Source organism: Hyperolius riggenbachi, chromosome 3, assembly GCF_040937935.1.
Source record: "Hyperolius riggenbachi isolate aHypRig1 chromosome 3, aHypRig1.pri, whole genome shotgun sequence".
In the NCBI taxonomy this organism is placed as follows: domain Eukaryota; kingdom Metazoa; phylum Chordata; class Amphibia; order Anura; family Hyperoliidae; genus Hyperolius; species Hyperolius riggenbachi.
This window is the reverse complement of record NC_090648.1, coordinates 463,447,205-463,462,538: the sequence shown is the minus strand read 5'-3', so window position 1 is coordinate 463,462,538 and position 15,334 is coordinate 463,447,205. Positions and strand designations below refer to the sequence as shown.

The following is a 15,334-nucleotide window of genomic DNA, read 5'->3' as shown; positions in this document are numbered from 1 at the left end:
TCTCTACACACACACTCTCTGTACATACACACACTCTGTATATACACACACTCTCTACACACAAACACACACTCTGTGCACACCCACTCTCTACACACAAACACACTCTCTGTAGTCTGTACATACACAATCTCTACACACAAACACACACTCTGTACACACCCACTCTCTACACACAAACACACACTCTGTACACACCCACTCTCTACACACAAACACACACTCTGTACACACCCACTCTCTACACACAAACACACTCTGTGCACACACACTCTCTACACACAAACACACACTCTGTGCACACACACTCTCACACTACTTATACACATATACTGCCCCTCTGTACAGATACTCTTATCTTAACACACACACACTCTCTCTCTCTCTCTGTACAGACACACACACTATCTCTACACACATGCACACACAGTGTGTGGCACTCTAGGACTCCCGTGACGTCACTGTGATCTTCGCAGATCTCCTCGAGAGAAGCCAAAAGTACTAAAAGAGTGTGTGCTGATCAGCTCGGCGCAGCAGCATCAGGCGCGATCAGACTGCGACTATTCGCTGGGGACTTGGCCAGGGGGACCTCGTTCAGCCGCGGCTGCAATCCTCGCTCCACTCCTGGTAAGTCCAGCAGACTCCACTCCTGGCGGCTGCTGAAGGGGGGAGTTCTCCATATACTTTCAGGGAAGACTGCAGGCTGCTGATCACAGCAGCTAAACTACTGACTACTCAGAATGAAATCATAATAATGTCTCTTCAACCTTCTGACTCATTTCACTGCATGATATTCTTTATACACTCTATTATAGCGAAACACTTTACTGGACAATTACTGTAGGCACTGTGGTTTATTTTAGCGGTCAATTAGGAATTTCTTCGGCTCGTTTTAAAACTTTTTTTTGCGGTTGGAGTAGTGGAATAATAGTAATAATAGGGGTGTGAAGTTTATTATTATTAAGGTTACTATTGTTAGTATCATTTTTACTTTACAAGCCCGACTTTCGACAGGTGTGGTTAATTAGATAGAATAATAACAAAACAAATCATTGATGTTATTATTCATATATTATTAGTATGTTATGTAGCATTATCCCCTTTCTAGGCACTTGCAGCAAGGTTGGACAGATATACATACAGGCATAGCACAGAGAGTACAAACATGTTACAACAACCTGACAGTTTAACAACTTGACGGACAGTTGTTCAACAATAACAAGAGACATCAGAAAAGAGAATATTGATCGTAGAAGCTTACAATCTACAGGATAGATGAGATAGATAGATGACAGATACACAGGCAGATAGATAAATAGATAGATAGATAGATAGATAGATAGATAGATAGATAGATATGCGATTGATTGATTGATTGATGGCTAGATAGATAGATAGATACCAGATCAGATCTATAGATAGATGTACAGATAGATAGATGATAGACAGAGAGAGAGTGTGTGTGTGAGAGAGAGAGAGAGAGCTGTACAGATGGATAGGCAGACTAGACAAGTAATATAGATAGATAGATAGATAGATAGATAGATAGATAGATAGATAGATAGATAGATAGATAGATAGATAGATATGCATTGCACATGCGCAGATGGATAGGCAGACTAGACAAGTGATAGAGATAGATAGAGAGATAGATACAGTAGATAGATAGATAGATAGATAGATAGATAGATAGATAGATAGATAGATAGATAGATAGATAGATAGACAGACAGACAGACAGATCCTGACATTGCTTCCTGGATCATTCTTCTAACTTCCTCCTTATTAGCCCCCAATTTGCTGAGGCCCCCTAGCAGCATTCTCCCCGGCGTACAGCTGACAGTTACAATTGCTGGTGTTATCCTGAACCACTTAAAAAACTGTGTCATTATTTAGATATAGTCATCCGGATTAAACGTGCCTCGGGTGACCTCCACACACACAGATGCCCGTTTTTAATAAGTTGTCTGCAGCCTCCAGCCTGCTGGATGTTTAGTGTCAGATCTGCTCCCAGCCATGGCAGAGGGTGACATTTGTAAGCACGCCGAAACCGAGGCGCATGGGGGACCCTTATTAAACGCTTCCGGATTGAAATACACTGGGGTGCTAAAGCCATTGCTTTTGTTGTTAATTCCTATTTCTTGCTTGTATTTATTCTGTGTGTGTGTGTGAGGGGGGGGGGGGGGGGGGAGCCTGTAGGACCCCTATGAGCAAAAATAAAAGTAAAATAAAAGTCAGCAATGATTCCCAATGAGCCTGACTCCAGTAGGTTTTTTCCCCTTGCAAGCTTGCAACTTTCTTCCTCTCCAGCCTTGAATCAGAGACCTTGACATCTTTATACCTTGTATAAATTCTTTCTGTGCCCCTGCACTTCGTCAAGGCTGACAAATATGCTCGAAAATGTAATTCCTAAAGGGGGGGTTTGCTCACTTCGCAAACTTTAAGGATTTAAGCAGCAACAGTTTGGCCGCTTGCTTTGTAAGGACTAGGTGAGATTCCCCCAGACCTCAGGCAGCAATTTGCTTGTATGTGCACCATAGTAAGACTTCCTTGCAAAAAGAAAAAAAAGCATACAAAAAATTGCATTAAATTCTTTAGATCCGACAAGACACTTTTTTTGCACAAAAAAAAATAAAAAATAATAAATGTAAATACTCGGGGGCAGGTCACTGGATTGGGAGATCTGCTGTAATTATACATTTCATTAGTGTGGCAGTAAAAAATGGGTTAAATGGGAGACTCACGTGATGCCCAGACAGGAGCGTGTTCAGAGAAAAAAAAGGCTATGTAGTAATAGTAATAATAATAATATTCCTTAAAAAAGAGGGGGGGGGGTTAAATGGAGATTACAGAGAGGCGGTAATTATGTCTGTAAAAACACCCGTGTAGCAGGAACTGTGGGCTGATTGCAGGCATTTCACACGCCTGAATTAAGTAGATCAATATCTCTCAGAAGGTAAACCACAAACAGTTACAAGGTAGAATTGCTAGCGGTGCCTGACTGTCATTCCCTTTATAATGGCGGATAGGAATGACCCAAAAAGTTAATGACCTGTCAAAATAATGGTTAGCGCTTCCAAATAAATGAGCTAGCTATGGAGAATTAAATGGAGAATTAACCCCTCCCCCCATTTCCCCATTTACTAAGACTTCTGAAAAAATATATATATATATATATATTGAATTTTGATCTGAATATGAACTTCATAGCTACTGCACAATTAGTGCCAGATTAAACTGTAATTTGTCGCCCTGATTATATGATTTTACAACGTGTGACTATTTTCCCTTTATTTTATTGTTTTTCCGAAACTAAACCCCTTCCTATAAAAGGCTTTGTTAATACAGTATATTACAGTATGCTAGTATTGCTCCTACCGCCCGGGCACAAGCTCTCCCTAAACCAACAGATTGTAAGTGAATAACGCCACAGTATTTACAATGACATGCTCCTATGTAACGTTTTCTTACAGAGCTTCAGCATTGAGTCATATCTGCTAAATAGATGTCTAACCTCTGCTTTTAATTACAGATTCTGCTATGGAATTAAGTCTAGCTAAGAATGCTTCTTCCTCCTATGTTGATTTAGGTAAGTAAACAAAATTAGTTTTTGTTTTTTTTGTTTAACCCCCCCCCCCCCCCCCCTTCCTCAAAACAACAGCATCACAGTGGAGAAAGATCAATAGGAATAATATTCCACGAAGAACATCATCAATGATCATAGTCAGTACCTTGAAATCCTTTCCTGATCACTCCTAAACCCAAAATGACCTGGAATTTGGACATACAGTATAAACTATGGGTTTTTTGGTTGCTTTTAATGTACTTAAGGAGTTTTAAACTACTTATAACAGTTTATATAATACGGTAACATCTAACAACAAAAATATGCAATTAAAAAATAGTATTGTATATTTTATATGACATTTGCAAGTGTAGCACAGTCTTTGTGTTTGTATATATGTATGTATATGTATGCACATATATATATATATATATATATATATATATATATATATATATATATATATATATATATATATATATATATATATATATATATATATATATATATGAATCTCATTATAGTAAAGCTCTGGCTATAGTAAAATCAGCCCTCAGTTCCCAGGAATCCCAGCAAATGCAACTGTATACATATACAATACATGACCAATTCCAATATAGTAAACTATTTCTCCCGGTCCCTTGGAGTTTTTGATATATATATATATATATATATATATATATATATATATATATGTATATATATATATATATATATATATATATATATATATATATATATATATATATATATATATATATATATATATATATAGTATTATTTGATTAAATATCACCACCATCTGCAGTGCACAATGTTGGATGCATAGGCTATGGGATGTAGAAGGGGTGTCTTTTCTAGTACAGTACTGCATTAATTCTGCAAAGCATATAATCAGACTAAAATAGTCTGAAAATATTGGAGCTATGCAGAGAATCCATGCTGAGCGGGGCTGATGAATACATTTGATTCTCTTCAGGTGCAATGGGCCTGCTTTCCTTATAGCCACTAACATTCTTCTGAACTCCTGATATTGTTATTGCAGACTGAGAGTTATGACTCGCTACCTTGCGTCTGAGCACAAATATTTGTCACCTTATTTATTTCCATCCGTATTAAATAGGGGTCTATACACATACCCTGCTGGAAATCCAGTCCCTTTGCTGTAGCCTCTCACATAGGGAGCATGGAATGACCAGCTTGCTGAGTTGCTGTTACTGAGAAGCCCTTTTTTGGAAAGTTAAGAGACCCCCCCCCCCCCCCCCCCCCCATGCTCCCAGAAAGAATTACATCATTATGCTCACTTTAAGCCTAGTGTTGCTATACATCTTTTATATCCAAACAATGGATTTATTCTATGGATTTCCTGACACTGTTTAGATCAGAGTTGCCATTAAACTTGACCCTTAATAGATTGTCTTTAGATGGTTTAACTCCCATTCCAGCTTAATGCGTGGATACAGTTTAACAAATATTTATTTAAATTACTAATGAGGGTCTAAGCAGGGGTTGACCTTTCTAGTTGTCTCACTTTCCAGTTGGGGTTCAATAGGGTTTTATGGGACTTATATTAAATGGGTTGTGTCAGAAAAGAGGTGACTGACCATCGCAGTCGACTTTTTCCTTGTGACCAGATACTAAACATTAAGGCAGTTACATTTTTAAAAAAATGTAAGTTGCAAAACTGTCACACATTTAAATACGCAGTTGAACCAGTTGACCATCAACAAAACACAGGCAAAGTTTATCAGATAGAAATAGAATGTGAGAAGTAATGACAAAATCAACAATATCAACTGTATGATTGAAATGGTATTCAGATTTTTGCTTAATATTATTGTTGTTGTTGCTGTGGTAATATATAGGTAATTAAAAAAAATATATGGTAGATAGATACAATAGAGGTTAATCTGTTAGGGCTATACAAATCCATACAAATAATAATAATACTAATAATAATAATAATAATAATGCAGATGGATGCAGTCATGTCTTCTTTCTTGTTAAGTTCATAGATATACTGTATATTTTGCATCAATATTATTATTATTATTATTATTATTATTATTACTGATTTATAAAGCGCCTACCTATTCCATGGTGCTGTACAAAGTAAGAAACAAACATGGGGTATAAAATAATACAGACAATGGTATACACCATGATATACAGAGTTGGTACAAAATGCAGAATTGGTAATTACAATGACAAAAGTAAAATGAATAAAATGTGTAAAAAATACTATATATAAACATTCCAAGACACCAAAGGGTGAGAGAGCCTTTTTATTCTAATTAATTTTGATATTATTGATGCATAATGTAAACTTAGGAGTAATACGATTGAGTTTTCCTGTGTATGTTTTGGGTTTTTTTGTTTTTGTTTTTGTTTTTCTTATCCAGTTAAACAGAACTCTCCAGTCGGGATTCTGGGCAATTTTTTTATCCTAAATTTCTCTGAGTTGGATAGTTTGAAATAAGCAAGCACAAGCTTATTGCGGCCCTGTATAGGAAAAAAAATAGTTGTAACTTCTAGTGAATGAGAAGAAGCAGAATAAAGAAATGTGTTTTTCTGTTCTATTTTTATATTGGTGTTGTAATGTATTTTGATGTGTCTACATGCATGTGTTTTCCATAAAGTCGAAGTGCCTCTAAACATCTTGCATTTAGCAAATAGAAGTCTGAGGTTGTTAATCTTGTGTAGCTGTCCATTGATTATACTACACCACACAACAGCTCAGGAACAGAGAAAAACCTAAACTGTTGCCTGACTGCGGCCTCATTGCCAGTAGCCGCCTTCATGTGCAAAAGCCTATAAAAAGAAAAAGCAGACTGACTAGTAGTAAGAGCACCTTTACCTTGTTTTGTTTCTTCACTGAAAATTCGGAATCTTCTAAAACAACACATCAGTCAATGGTATTTAGTCTGTACCAACTTCTCACCCAGCCCACACACACACACACTCACATAGTTTGCAGTGTATTAAAAACACATACATATATTTTCATTCTGAATCACCAGATTCAGACATCCTTCTCCTGTATTCAGGCCATAATTTAAGGGGTTGTAGGTACGCACCTCGTCGATCATTTTAAAGGAATTATTAGGTTTTTCTTTCCATGTGAGTGAAAAAAATACTGTACCCAATTTTTGGTAGGTGGTCTGCGCTCAAACGATTCAACTCAGCTAAACTAGTTTGCTAGTTTCAACTCATCCAAAACACTAAGAGGCTTAAACTGGAATGTCACTTAAATAAATAGACTAACCTAAGGGTATAGAAAGAGTTGCTCCCAAGTTAATGGACAATGTCCTTTTTTCCTACCTTTTTTTTGGTAGTGGTGGTGGTGGCAGCGGGGGGGAGGGGTAGAGGGGTAAAAAAGAGACACATTTAGAGGATTTGAACCTTTTTTTTTATTAAATACACTGATGATCCACTTAGCCCGAAGGTCAACTATGGTAGACACTCATCGTCACCCATATAGGGCATAAATAAGGATTAGTCTTTTACAAACAAGACAAAAATGATCCAGTGAGAATATTACCCTCAATATTTTTTGTTGAACATCTACTGATAGAACAGTATGAAAAACAACCTCGAATTTTGTTTAAAAAAACCTGGATCCAGCTTTTGCCCAAAAGTTGTATAAATGAGACAAACATTTCCTTGGTGCGTTGAGCTATTATAGCAAATCATTGAAAAAAAAAATATAATTTCTGATATATATTAGTTTATTGTATTTTTCTTTGTGGTGTTTAGTTTATTTTTTGGTGTAGAAAGAAATGTAATCTCTGTGAGATAAAGAAAAATCCATATTTTGAAGCTTTATCCATCATTTATTTCTACGGCCACACAAAGGCTGTGTGTGCTTCTATATACTTCACTGTCTTGTGCAAATCTGTAGGCCGCTAATTTTAAAGTGTTCCTCCAGCCTTTCATCCAATTACCTCCCCTTAGAACAACAGCTGTCCTGTATCTGCAAACCTCAGCTCCTATGAAAGGATTTCACAAACCAGGGGGACTTCCAGTTAGCATGGCCCCAAACTGCTTTTAAAGGCAATTGATAGCAACACCATATTTACTAGATCCCTTATGAAGCAGTTTTACTGGGCCAAAAAAAACTTTAAGATTGAGAGAAAATACAGCAGTTAATAAAGATACAGGGTGTCTATTATAAATTATTCAGCTGTGGGGTTCTTTTCAAGCAACACATGCCTTGCCAACCTGTGAATGGTGTGATCCAGTCAACACAGCTATGACATTTTGCCTATGTGTGTTTTCTCGCTGTCTCTGCTGCTGTCTCTGTATGTGTGTATGTTGTTTTTGTGTGATTTGTGCTTTCAAATAGCACCCCATAATATATTAAAATATATCTTTAACTATACAGCATGTTTTGTTTTGTACTAGGGGAGAGTCTTACATTATTGTTTTAAGGAACTGTAGGGAGGGGGGTGCAAAGGGTAATTATTTTTGGGGGGGTTGCTGCTTGTTAAAAAAATCTATTCTATGAAAAAAAAATCACTGGTTCGAACTCCAACCAGGTCAACATCTGCAAAGAGTTTGTATGTTCTCCCTGTGTCTGTGTGGGTTTCCTCCGGGCACTTCGGTTTCCTCCCACATCCCAATAACATACACATAAGTTAATTGGCTTCCCCCCTAAAATTGGCCCTAGGCTACAATACATACACTACACGCTATAGACATATGACTATGGTAGAGACTAGATTGTGAGCTCCTCCGAGGGACAGTTAGTGGCAAGATATTCTGTACAGCGCTGCAGAAGATGTTGGCACTATATAAATACATAATAATAATCACTATTCATAGAAAGCACAAAACCATTCTAATGAGTGGTGTGTAATATAGTATGCCACAGTGAAGCACTATAACAATAATATCAATATATTAAATATTTGTGTTTTTTAAATTTAGTGTCTTTAAAAAAATGGGGGGAAGGTGAGGGGGTTGGGGGAACATTCAACTTGACTTCTATTCACAGATTATCAATATAAAATATATTTTCTGTTGTTTATTTGTTTGTTTTTGATGGTCCTTTCATGCTGCGTGCATTGCGTTGAGTCGGGATAAACAATATAATTGCGTCGCAACAGGACGCAATTATATTTCTAGGGAGCTTTTACATTGATTGTGGTGTGGCAGGTTCCAATGCAGTCCATTAACCAGGTAATGCATATGTTTACAGTGGCAGTGAGGTAATACTTCAACACACCGTGACATGCAACTTTCAGCCATGTTGACCTGTGATGTCATAGTGCCACTTGCACTATATATATATATATATATATATATATATATATATATATATATATATATATATATATATATATATATATATATATATATTCATTTGAGTGGCTATACTTTTATCGTCCCCATCTGAGTTTGGTAGTAAATAAATTAATTCTCAGGTAATTAAGTTTTAATGCTTACAGATTTTGTATTCACCCATCACATTTAAACCTAGTGCAAGGATGATATTAAATTGTCGCTGTATGTTTTTACAAAAACTAATTTGGCTGGTATTATAAGCCCTTTGGCGAGACACATTGGCCATGTATAATGTAAGCTTTAAACTCACCCCAAAACAATCCACGATTCATTGGTTATTAGGGATTGGTCATGTCATCGGTGAGTGATTTTATGGGCTTGGTAGGTCATGGAAATGTCATTATTGTATAACTTTCGTATCTTGTCTGTAGTTGGCAAAGATTTAGAGCATAACAATGGTTGATGACATCACTAAACCTGCACATGAAGTTGGCAAACTAGACCTAGAAATAGACCCTCTGAAGATAGATACAGCAGAGTCCCTAGTATCCGGCACCATGTGCTTGCCGGTTGCTTGAGCAACTGGCTGAAAAAGTACAAAACTCACCAACTCCCCTCCCCCCATACTCACTGAGCCTCCAGTGATGTCTTGGAACCTTCTTCTTGCTCCTAGTGGACTCCTAGTGACTTTCCAGCTTCCCCCGTGCATGGAAGCTGGTGTCACATGACCTGCATCGGGTCATGTGACACGCTGCCCGCCGTGCATGGGCACTGGAAGCCCCTAAGAGCAAGAAGAAGTATTTTATAGGCTGCAAAAACCCAAAAAGAAAGTCCTTGTTATTCATCAGGCATGCCAGTTAGTTGAGACTTCCAGATGCCTGAGTTCCAGATAACGGGGGCTTTGCTGTAGATAGATAGGTTGCTAGACCAGAGCCTCCCTCCCTCCTTCCCTATGATGAGAGTGTACATGAGAGGTTACTCCCCCGACTCTCGGCATTCCACTGGCGAGATAGAGGGGCACCTCTAGCTACTTAATACTGAGGGTCCTCTAGCTACCTAATACTTGTTTCCTAGCTACTTAATACTGAGCGCACTTCTGGCTAACTTATTCTAAGGGGCAGCTGTAGCTACCTATGGTGGGCAAGGGAAGTAAGAGAGAAGTGACAGCTGAGCTAGCCAACACACTTGTGGTGCGGTTCGGCAGATATTTGTAGGTTCATGGAGGGCGAAATCTAAGGTGCCAGGACATCTGTGCCTATAGGCTCCTGTGATGTAAATCCAGGCCTGTGCTAGACAATTTGAAGATAGATAGATACAGTAGATGGATAGAGAGATAGATAGATAGATAGATAGATAGATACAGTAGATGGATAGATAGATAGATAGATAGATAGATAGATAGATAGATAGATAGATAGATAGATAGATAGATAGATAGATAGATAGATAGTTTGAAAATGGATAGATAATAATTATTATTATTATTAGTATTATTATTAATTTATAAAGGGCCAACATATTCCGTGGTGCTGTACAAAGTAAGAAACAAACATGGGGTACATAATAATAATACAGACAGTATACACCAATATACAAAACACAGAATTGGTACCAAATTCAGAACTGGTGGTAATAACAATGACAAAAGTAACATGATTAAAAAGTGTAACACATTCCAAGACACGAAAGGGTGAGAGAGCCCTGCCCTTGTGTGCTTACAATCTAAAGATAGATAACTTAGGACAAGTTTTCCTTGTATTTAAAGCATGCCCTCATTTCATCTCGTTAATTTCTATGTGTCTATCTCGTAGCTGTGTGAATTTAAACGCATCCCTCCCACATATGAGCGCATCATAAACTCAATATGCATTTAAAATGTGCCTATCCATGCACATGAGTGTGGGTAGGCCTTGAAAGGGTTAAACATAATCACTATCAGGCAACTGGCATCCTGGCACATTGATGAAGTGGTACTTGACCGTGTGATCCACAGATAAGTTGTTATCCTGTGTAGTTATGTAGGTATTAAGCATGAGTGGCAATCCTTCCTTCAGCTCACACTCTACAACACCCTGCATTTAGATACAGAGCCATTATGTGGCTATCTATCTATCTATCTATCTATCTATCTATCCATCTGTTCCTCTTTCCTGAGACTACTAAACTTTTTGGGCTGATCTTACTAAACAGAAGAAAAGGAAACTAGAGCAAGATTGAAACAGTAAAATAAACCCAACAACCCCCCTGATTGTCTGCTTCACACAACTGACAACTGGTTCTGATTTTGCACTTGTCTTGATAAAAGTCACACTCACTATGTTGGGATCTGTTGGCAGATTTTGACATTTTTACAGGAACTGTCTGAAATGTTATGAATACCTCGAATCATCGTTCAGTTTCAATGTCATTATTAGGAGGGGTAAAATCAGCTAGAAAATCAATGCCCCAACATGCTGACCCGATCAACCAATTAGTCAACTTTCTGCCAAAGTCGATCAAAGTCAATGGCACCGGGCAGAAGATATCGATTGGCGGCAGATAGACAGTCCATAGCATTGTACTGCTGCTGCATCGAACAGTGCAATGCAGAGGTTAGATAGATTTTAAATATATTTAATGCTGAAATCTAATAAACATCAATGTTCCGTGTGTTAAGGGATTCGATCAGATAGATCCCTCTCTGATCACATAATGATGTGAAAGAGATCTATCTTTTGAGTACATATTGTCATGGTGACGGGCAATTCAGCACAGGGCGAACCAAATGACAGCTCTTCCCGGCGGCGTTAAATACTATTCCACTCGGAGGGAGATGTAATTGGGGTCTGGCAACCACCGGTGCCCCGAATTACCGCTACGCGCCCCGCTAAGCATTACGTCGCTGCTATGAGGCGCCCAGTCTCGGCGCTCGGTGCTGCACGCCGAGATAACCTACTTCGCTATCTTTTGACCACATCGACCTAAGCATGGCTAGCCTAAGAAGGAAAATCGTTTTATGGCATCAGGGTGGGAACAGACAGGGATAGATAGATAGATAGATAGATAGATAGATAGATAGATAGATAGATAGATAGATACTGTAGATATAGATAGATACTGTAGATAGACTTGCTACAGTAGGGATATCATAATGTTGGCCAGACACTGTGTAGTTGGTGGTGGATCAGGAAAAGGATTAATAACTTTCTGATATTGATCATTTACCTATTTTTCTACTTAGTACTGTTATATACTAAGGTGGCCACACACGATACAATAAAATGATCTGATTTTATGGCAATTCGAGAAAGAAATCCGATCAGATTTCCCATTTTAATTGATAAAAGTGGATCGGGAATGGTGGATTTTTCTGATCAATTTTTATGAAAATTGAATGGTGTGTGTGGGAGATTGTTAATTTATTAATATATACACCCAAACAATTTTCTCAGCGCTGCCAATCATTTTTTTATCATAATTGAGGAAAAATTGAACATATGTGTGTGATAGATTGGAAATGTTACAATCAGTCAGAAAAATTGATTGCTATTCTTGAATTGAACAGATATTTATAAAATTGTATGGTGTGTGTGGTCACCTTTAGATTTGAGCAGAAATGTTGTGTAATGTCAGTCTGCTCCCTGCAGCTGACAACGTTATACTGCCTGATGTAGTAAAAAGCTATGGCACAACCACGCAACACTGTCCTCTCATGCACGGCTATAGGGTTTCGAATGCACAATATATTTAAAGGACCTCTGTCATGAAAATCTTAAAATGTGAAATACATGTAAACATATACAATAAGAAGTACGCTTCTAACAGAGTAAAATGACGCATAAATTACTTTTCTCCTATGTTGCTGTCACTTACAGTAAGTAGTAGAAAGCTGACATTACCGGCTTTGGACAAGCCCATCTTCTCATAGGGGGCAGGGGCAAACCCAGGATTTTCAAGGGGGGGATTCCTGTAAGGGGTCCCTCAGCCACGCACAATACAGTATAAATAATATGGTAGGACATCATGCTAGGTACACATGTACACATAATGCAATTTCTCGGCAAACTGACAGGATCTGACAATTATTCCCTAAATGTCCGATCTGCTCCCGATTGACAACAGTATAGATCAGGAGCGGTTTGGATACAAATAATAATGAGGACAGCCGACATTGCTAAGGAAGGGGAAAGTGAAGCATTCACCCAATAGGTGAACAGGGCTGTGCTCATACCTGACTCTGAGTTTCCCAGAGCTGCTCCATGCTCTGTACACACACTGCTGCTCCATGCTCTGTACACTCGCTGCTGCTCCATGCTCTGTGCACACGCTGCTGCTCCATGCTCTGTGCACATGCTGCTGCTCCATGCTCTGTGCACACACTGCTGCTCCATGCTCTGTGCACACACTGCTGCTCCATGCTCTGTGCACACACTGCTGCTCCATGCTCTGTACACACACTGCTGCTCCATGCTCTGTACACACGCTGCTGCTCCATGCTCTGTACACACGCTGCTGCTCCATGCTCTGTACACACGCTGCTGCTCCATGCTCTGTACACACGCTGCTGCTCCATGCTCTGTACACACGCTGCTGCTCCATGCTCTTTACACACGCTGCTGCTCCATGCTCTGTACACACTCATGCTCTGTACAAACGCTGCTGCTCCATGCTCTGTACACACAGTACTGCACCATGCTCTGTATACACACTGCTGCTCAATGCTCTGTTCACACGCTGCTGCTACATCCAAAGTCAACTGTAGCAGGAAAAGAAAGGGGGCGGTGCTGTGAGCTGCAGGATGCCTGCAGATGTTCTGGTGTCTTAACTTATGCCTGTCCCCAGACATTGCACTGGCCCTGGTCTGAGGGGGGATTCTGGGCAGCTGTAATCCCCCCCTGCGTTTGCCTATGCGGGGTTCTCTGGGTTTTCTTTATTTTTAAAAGCACTTAGTGAATGGCAGTTGCTCAGTCCAACTGCCAAAAAAGTGTGCAGCGAGCAGGGAGGCTGGCCAGCATCTTTGTATAAATCTTTTTTCGAGGAATGTCTTTACAAAAAATAAAGGCCATGCTGAGAATCCTCCATGAAGACGAGATGGACTAAGGGCTAGTTCACACTTGCTTTAAAAACGTATCCGTAGCTACGTTTTTTGTCCCGGACGAAAAACTGAGCCACGGATACCAATGTTAAAAATAGGAACAGTACACACTCAAGTTAAAAACGTACCCGCGAGCGATCCGCGGAATACGTTTTTAAACCCGGAACGCAGAGTCCGGACTTGCAGCATTTTTCACGGACCCGTATACACGTACGGGTAGTGAAAATCAATGGGGAAACGGGCCTCCCTCTTCACTGACATTTTGGGACACTGGAAATCAGTTTCCAGTGTCCCTTGGTGAAGGATGGGGCCACCATGCTGGAGGGGGTAACAGCCAGGACCGGGGGCTGTGGGCAAAGTGGCGGCCAGGGGGGTCACCCCCCCCCCCCCTTGCTCACCTGGGTGCCCCCCATCCCCGCTCCCCCTCCAGCTCACACATAATGTAATAAATTGTACCTAAGGAAGGTCGGCGAGCCGGGCACTTCCGCCCACACCGCTCGAGTTACTTCCTGCGATGCCGCCCACTGAAATACAGAGGGCGGCATTGCAAGAAGTGACGGCAAGTGGTGTGGGCGTAAAAGCCCAGCTCGCCGAACTTAGGTACAATTTATTACATTATGTGCGAGCTGGAGGGGGAGCACCCAGGTGAGCCAGAGGGGGGAGGCGAACCCCGTGGCCGCCGCTTTGCCCGCAGCCCCCCATCCTGGCTGCTACCCCCTCTAGCAAAAAAAAACAAAACACGCAAACGGATCCAGAACGTGTGCTGCAAAAAAGGCAGCACGGATCCGTTTGCATTCTGTTTTTTGAAAATCGGAGCCCGGACCGCGGATGCGTCCCGCACCCGGAGCTAGTGTGGCCCTAGCCGAACCCAAAACCTGTCGGTAATGTCAGAGCTCTACTGCCTACTGTAAGCGACAGCAACATAGGAGAAAACGAATGTATGGCTCATTTTACTCTGGAAGAAATGTACTTCTTATTTGTATGTGTTTTCGATTTTAAAATTTTCATGACAGTCCTTTTTTTAAATGCAGCTTGCTGCCTGATTTTTTTCCAGCAAGTGAATAGGATGGTAGCCTATAGATTTCAAAAGGCGTTTTTACCCTTTGGAAATTTTCATGCAGCGAAATACAGCAAAATTGCATAAGTGGAAACAGGCCCTAATAATGTGGAGACCCCTTTAGTTCAGAAGTGGATGGATAGTGTACTCATTAAGGGCAATGTCTCTGACATAGGTGACCAAGGTTCAAATTCAGCTCTTTCTATTCAGTATGGAGTCCTTGGGCAAGGCACCCAAGGTAGTGTGTATTTAGTGGCTGCAGCTCTAGAGTGTGGTAGGTCCAACAGGACTAAAGCGCTATATGAATGTTTGAATTATTTTATTTTGCCTATGGCAGGAGCTTACATCTACG

At 39.9% G+C, this 15,334-nt stretch overlaps 1 protein-coding gene across 1 annotated transcript in view; it reads left to right on the top strand.

Annotated features, from left to right (window-relative positions):
- The first annotated feature begins 504 nt into the window (after nt 1-504).
- The window catches only part of PITX1 (paired like homeodomain 1), a 68,409-nt gene continuing 53,579 nt past the window's right edge, over nt 505-15,334 (top strand). The window contains exons 1-2 of the mRNA XM_068273024.1: nt 505-627; nt 3,533-3,589. The gene's annotated coding sequence lies outside the window, so the exon portion shown is untranslated. The remainder of the gene's footprint in view (nt 628-3,532; nt 3,590-15,334) is intronic.